The sequence below is a fragment of the Tachysurus vachellii genome, chromosome 6 (genome assembly GCF_030014155.1).
Source record: "Tachysurus vachellii isolate PV-2020 chromosome 6, HZAU_Pvac_v1, whole genome shotgun sequence".
NCBI lineage: Eukaryota > Metazoa > Chordata > Actinopteri > Siluriformes > Bagridae > Tachysurus > Tachysurus vachellii.
The window spans coordinates 14,800,801-14,807,600 of NC_083465.1; positions in this window are offsets into that span (position 1 = coordinate 14,800,801).

Genomic DNA, 6,800 nt, shown 5'->3' on the forward strand with positions numbered 1-6,800 from the left:
TATATATCTCTTTGTCATCACGGCTTGCTGATACGCCATGTAATTACAAAAAGCGTTCTGATTTATTAGAGCTGAATTTCAATCTTCTAAAGTGATGTTCAACAAACAGTAGTCATAGAAGTTTAAAAAAAAAGCAATTTATAGGTGTTATGAGAAATCAATCAAGGTCAAGGAAATGTGTAATTAATACAGAGGTATGAAAGATTACCTCCAGCTCTCTCTGTGGCGTGCACCCTCCCTGATACTGCCTTGTTATTTATCTGTTCTGTCACACTGTTGTTGTGATTATGGATGTCATACAGCAATAAACCCCTGTGGGATCAATATTCCTTAAATTAAAGCAAAAAGTGAATTTCCTCAGCTGGCCACACTCATGGGTGGCAGGAGTTACCTTGCTGAATTATCATAAATTTAGCCTACATACCCGAGGCAGGCAGACATCAAAAGTAACACTGTGAGACTGTTAATGCCTAACCTGGAGTGCTAGCATATAGAGTAGATGCTGAATTGTTTTTGTCCATTCTGTCTAAAAGAAACTCTCCAGCAATTCCACAGTTTTACAAAAGTTTAACAGGCGTCTTGGTCTTTATATTCTATTGAACCCACTGACTCTGTACTCTATATAAACCATGTTTTGAATAAGTCTGAACTTACATAGCTAACTTAAAACCCCTAGCTGACCAAACAATCTATTTTACAGACCAAACAACTTGAGGTGCAGAAAGCAGACCATTGTACAGTGCTGAGGTTGAAGATCTGTTTGTGAGATCCTACTTGACCACTGTCTTTAAATCAATAGTCCATTTGTTCAGGAATAGCACCAGCTTTATCCTTGCGCTTAGCTTCAGTGCAAAATAAATTCTTTCCACGTGAGTCACTGTGCCTTTTCACTCAGCATAAGGTGTAATGATGCGTTGGTAGGCCTATACAGATTAAATAAATTTCTGTGAAGCAGAAACAAATGCTAAAGTGAATTGCATTTGCTACAGTGAGTTGCTACATTCAAATTAGGAAGCCCAAATTCTTCACAAGGAACAGAACCCTGTCATCCAACATGCATGTAGTAGATTTGATTGTGCTGTGGAAGCTGGAGAAGAGAACATGAATGATAAATGCAATTAGACTTTCTGAAGAATATTGCAATGATCAACTGACAGGAAACTCGTTTTGCAAATCCTATCCATGCTGGTACTTGGTTTCTACCTCACGCTCCCATCACCGGAGATGGACAGGTTTTCTCTAATCCTTTCTCTAAGAGTTCTCTAAATCGATTTGTAATTAATTTAAGAGAATGAGAAATATGACACAGGTAAGAGTTAAGCACCTTGTAGTGACATGACTCTTTATCTTACCAAAGCAATTTTTGCAGAATGTCAATTTAAATCATGGACATAACTGTTTTGAATGATTTCTCCTACTCCTCCTTATGTAACACCCTGTACAGCACATAACTGGAGCTGATATTCTCCTCATATGAAACAAACATGTTTTTTTTTTTGTACAGTTGAATCGTGTCAGATTTAATGTAGTGACATTAATTTTAAAGACAATCTTGACTGACACTGTGACACTGATTTGTTATGACATAGAGACACTCTCCCTGAAAGCCTGTACAAACTGGAATGGTTAAAAATCACTGTTTGATTTCTCATATTGATTTGACAATTCTTAAGAACATGAAATGCATGTGTCGAAACTGTCATGATGCATGGAGTTCTTGGAAATTTGTGAAAGTCTATTAGGTTTTTTTATTGTAGCCTAGATGTAAAATAATATATGCGCTAAAACTGAAGGTAGGCAGATTTATAGTGCAGTTTCCTGCTTTTCTTTCTGTGTGTTGGTAAAGTATATAATGCTTTTAGCTTCCTATAGGTTATATTGTTTTTATCAGTACATCGGTATAATAATGTCTGTAAGGTTTAGCTTTACAAAAGAACAGTATGCTTGAAAGCTCTTGAAAGAGTTGAAGTTACAAGGTGAAAGTACAGATTTCTCAAATGGCCCACTACATCTATAATCATTTCCCTCTCTAAACAAGACTTCTTGTCATCCTTGATGATGTCATTCAAAGAAAAACAATGCAATCATTTACCTAAAATGCTCTTTTGAACATACACTTTAAAGCTGATAGCGAAATTAACAAGGAGCTTCTGTATGGGAATAGTTGAGATGAGTTGATGTACATTAGAGTTTACTTTTGTTTTAAATATTCGATCACATCCTAATGTGCATTTAATCTAATAGTACTACTGAATGAAGCACAGAACCAGATTTCTAGTCTCCTTGTGCATTTGTCACCAGCATCTTGAGGAACACCAGTACATCTGCCCATTCATACAATTACACAATCAGCCAATCATGTGGCAGTGGTAATTTGTATCAAGCCATACAGATACAAAGAGCTTGGTCAAGGTCAAGAGCCTGAGGTAATGTTCACATCAAACAGCAGAATGGGGTACAAGTGTGATCTCAGGGACTTTTACCTTGACATGGTAGTTGATGCAAGAGGGGCTGTTCTAAATATTTCAGAGGCAAATAATTTTCTGGGATTTTCTTTTTCTTTCTTTCTTTCTTTCTTTCTTTCTTTCTTTCTTTCTTTCTTTCTTTCTTTCTTTCTTTTTCTTTTTTTAACAGTCTCATGTGTTAACACATAATAATATGAAATAATCCAGTGAACAGCTGTTCTGTGGGAAGAAATGGGTTGCTGATGAGAGAGGTCAGAGTAGATTGACCAAAAGATATGCTGTGGTTTACAGCTGTGGTGAGAATGCCACATTGGCTGAACATTTTTTTCTTTTCTTTTGGGTTTCAGTTTTTTCTGATGTGTTATAGCCTACAAACAGTCGACCTCAAAAACTGATCTACCACAATGATTAACATGCTAAGCATTCAGAGATGGTTTTCTGTTCCTTTTAAAAGCTTGCTTATTTGATGCAAATTTGCTCTCCCAGTTTATCTCTTTCTGGGCAATGGGAGAGGAAATAATACAATCTGGATTGAAGAACAGTTCATCACAGTTCATCACATTTATTTGACTTTTACTTTACATATACTGCAAATAATATTTTTCACTTTTATAATAAAGAATAATTACTAATTAAAATCTTGTTTTTGTAGACAGCACACTTTATTAGACAAAATAGCTCAGGTGAAGCACCATACATTGCTTCAGATCTTCCATGAACATCTGTATTTTAATGTAAAGAACTTATTAACAATGTTCTGCTCTCTCAGACCTTGACCACTCTCATGCACATGGTGAAGGTTCATTCTAAACTACAGAATTCCTTTATTTTCTCAGCTCATAAAGAATAAACACTATTAAGGATATCAATCAGTATAGGGAACATAAATGCCTTTATTTCTCTCCAACACAAAACAGATTTATGTGTCCTTCTACTGACGCATAATTCATACATTCATACATCAAATTAAAGAGCGACACATAGTGGGGTGGGAAAGTGGGTATAAAAAGTACTGGTTCAAGTAAAAAAAAGAACTGACTCGGTGAGGCAGAGATGAAAAGCTTTAGAGTGAAGTTTCAAGCAGGTAAATAGCAATGTTGTCTCTAAGCTATAGCCACATGCTCTGTGTTCCCAGATTAGGTTGTGGATCCTCTATGATTCTGTCCAGGATAAAGCTGTTATGATGAATGAATGATGAATGTACAGTATAGAGCAATAATTCATCTGTGGGTGTAAATTGCAGGGATTTTGTCTCAAGGAAAGGGCATTGTCATGCCTAAAAACTCCCTTTCCTATTACAACACAATAAAATCCAGTATTCAATAAATAATATAACTATTTAAGTGTCAAGAAATTCATATTGTAAATTAGATTTGCAATAAGAAATTAATCCTCCTTGCAGTTTGAAGTTTAGTTTTCTATGCAACATTCATTCATTCATTCATTTTCTACCGCTTATCCAAACTACCTCGGGTCACGGGGAGCCTGTGCCTATCTCAGGCGTCATTGGGCATCAAGGCAGGATACACCCTGGACACAGTGCCAACCCATCGCAGGGCACACATACACTCTCATTCACTCACGCACTCACACACTACGGACAATTTTTCCAAAGATGCCAATCAACCTACCATGCATGTCTTTGGACCGGAGGAGGAAGCCGGAGTACCTGGAGAAAACCCCCGAGGCACGGGGAGAACATGCAAACTCCACACACACAAGGTGGAGGCGGTAATCGAACCCCCAACCCTGGAGGTGTGAGGCCACTAAGCCACCGTGCCCCCCTTCTATGTAACATAATAGACAAATATAAAAGGCATTCCATTTACATAACAATAGCTTATGGACTGCTATTTTTCAGATTCGCTGTGTTGAATTCTGTAACAGCCAATGAGAGTGTGAGAGGAAATCAAATTCATCTGATTTCAGGCACAGCAGATCCCCGAATCAAACTCTAGCAACCATCTACACTGTAGATTCTACAGTTTCTGTCTGGGTAGGTGAGAACAAAATGTAAGCACAATAATTCTTGCTGTGGTAGATTTCTGGCAAAAATCCAGAAATCAAAATGTAACTATTTTTTTTTTTTTGCACACATACTTTGTGACAACTAATTAAAAAGTCTATATTTTTCCAGAATAGAATAGAATAAAAATTTATTTTAATATATAAAAATTTTTATTTTTATATATTAGTTTATTTACATTCTACACTCCCTGTGCTTTTTCCAAGGTAATTCGGGGTAAATTAGAGGACAGACTAACATAGGTGTGAAAATGGTCATATATGGTTATATAAAAGTTGGTCACATTAACCTGACAACCCTGTAACATAGACGTATGCCAGAAAGCAGTGATTATTCATTGGTCTGTTTATATATATATACATCATGAGGTGCAACACTTAAATTTGCAGAACTTCACAGCACTTCGGTGCTGGACTCCTGAACACCATGACTTTAGAGATAGCGCTGGACCCTAGAGCTAATTACTTTAGAATGGCAGTGTTCTCAAAACCCATACATGACATAGACACTAGTTATATAAATAAATAAAAAACAATGGCTCTAAAGCACAGAACAGGGTTCATTTGTTGCACAATAACTATCAGCATCTATAGAGGATTATGTCGCACAATACGAGACCCAACGATGATGAGTGCACTTCAGGAGGGGGAGAGAAATATGACAGCATCCATCAGAAGCTAGGCAGGCAGGCAGAAGAAGCAAGTGGAAGAGAAATTCTGCCAAGGACGTTTTAGTGTGCTGCCAGGCTTCAATGATCCATGGACCTAGCAATAAACCAAAATCCAAGAAATGTGTTCTCCTCTACTGCAGTCTGAGCTCAGACTAGCAAAAATTTGCATCTACTGTTAAAACAATACAGCTCAGTATAGTAGCGCAGGAACACCGGACAAACAATTACTATGGTATATCTCAAAGTTAACCCTCTTGTCTCTTGCAGTGGACAGATTATAGAAACTGATTTATCCAGGCAAAACTAATCAACTTTTCCGGTGGATTCTAAGGTGTACTGATGAGTCGTTCTTTCAAAAAAAGTACATTTTGAGAGCAATTTACAAGACTTGTTTTTTAAAGAGAATAATTTTACTCTTGCTGTATCTGAGCTGTTTGTGTGAATGTGTTTGACGAACAGCTGTGTAAAGGTTAGCATAAAAGGGATGCCTGCATTTCTGCTTGTTGAATATATACCGTATGCAGTGTGTAGGCTCATATGTAAGAGAATTCATAAATGCTTACTATACTGTTGAATGCAAATTTGATGTTCACTAGTTTAGGTTTTAAAAAAAAATTGCAAAAAATGATTTCATTATACAGTTCTAACCATAGAAATGTCAGAGGTGAAATCAAAGACTGCAAACTATCTGGCTTAGACAAAAATGGGGAGCTATCCGGCTCTTTTCGGTGAGCTAACGTAAATGATCTGACTATTTACATTAATTTTACATTTATGGCATTTGGCAGTATCCTTTATCCAGAGTGACTTTAAAGTTTCTATCACTTAATACACACATACATCTCAAACACACACAACACAAGCAATATTGTAAATGCTAATTTTCTGTAAGTACTCCGAGGAGTTAAGTTTTTAGTCTTCAAATAAAGACAGTCGGTGACTCAGCTGGTCAAACATCTAGAGGGAATTTGTTGTGTGAATGGTGTACATCTTTTCAGGTGGATCCAATTCATCGTCTAGTTCCCAAGCCTAAACATTTATGTGGCAGTCATCACAGCCCACCACAGTCGATAATAAATCTGAACCTCTTTTTAGGCATATGAACAAGCTGTCATTAAATGTGGATGAGTTAAATAATTGATTATGAAATTACAGTCAAGTGCAAAGGAATCTTGCACCTTTCAACAGGATACTACTGTATGTCTACAGCTGGGAATGGGAAATCTTTTTTAAACTGACTATGACCTCAGAAACAAATCTGGATCGGCAGGCTGACTTGCAGTCAGCAGCACCAAAAGTAATATTTCCTAATGCACCAGTCACAAAGGATTTCCCATGGGTAAAAACTTCATTCAGAGTATTATAGGAGATTTTGCACTGTTAGCTGTACTGCCACTGGCTCTATGATGAACTCTTTAGTTGGGTTGAGTGTGTTTGGCCACATACCATTTGTTCATTCTTGTTTTTGCAGTTTTATACGTATGCACACATACACACACGCGCACACACACACACACACACGCACACACACACACACACATATACATATACATGCAGTATATATGTGTGTGTGTCACTTTCGGCCAGTTACGCGACAGATTCTTCACAGAGTCACACCCATGATTGACAGCTGGAGTCA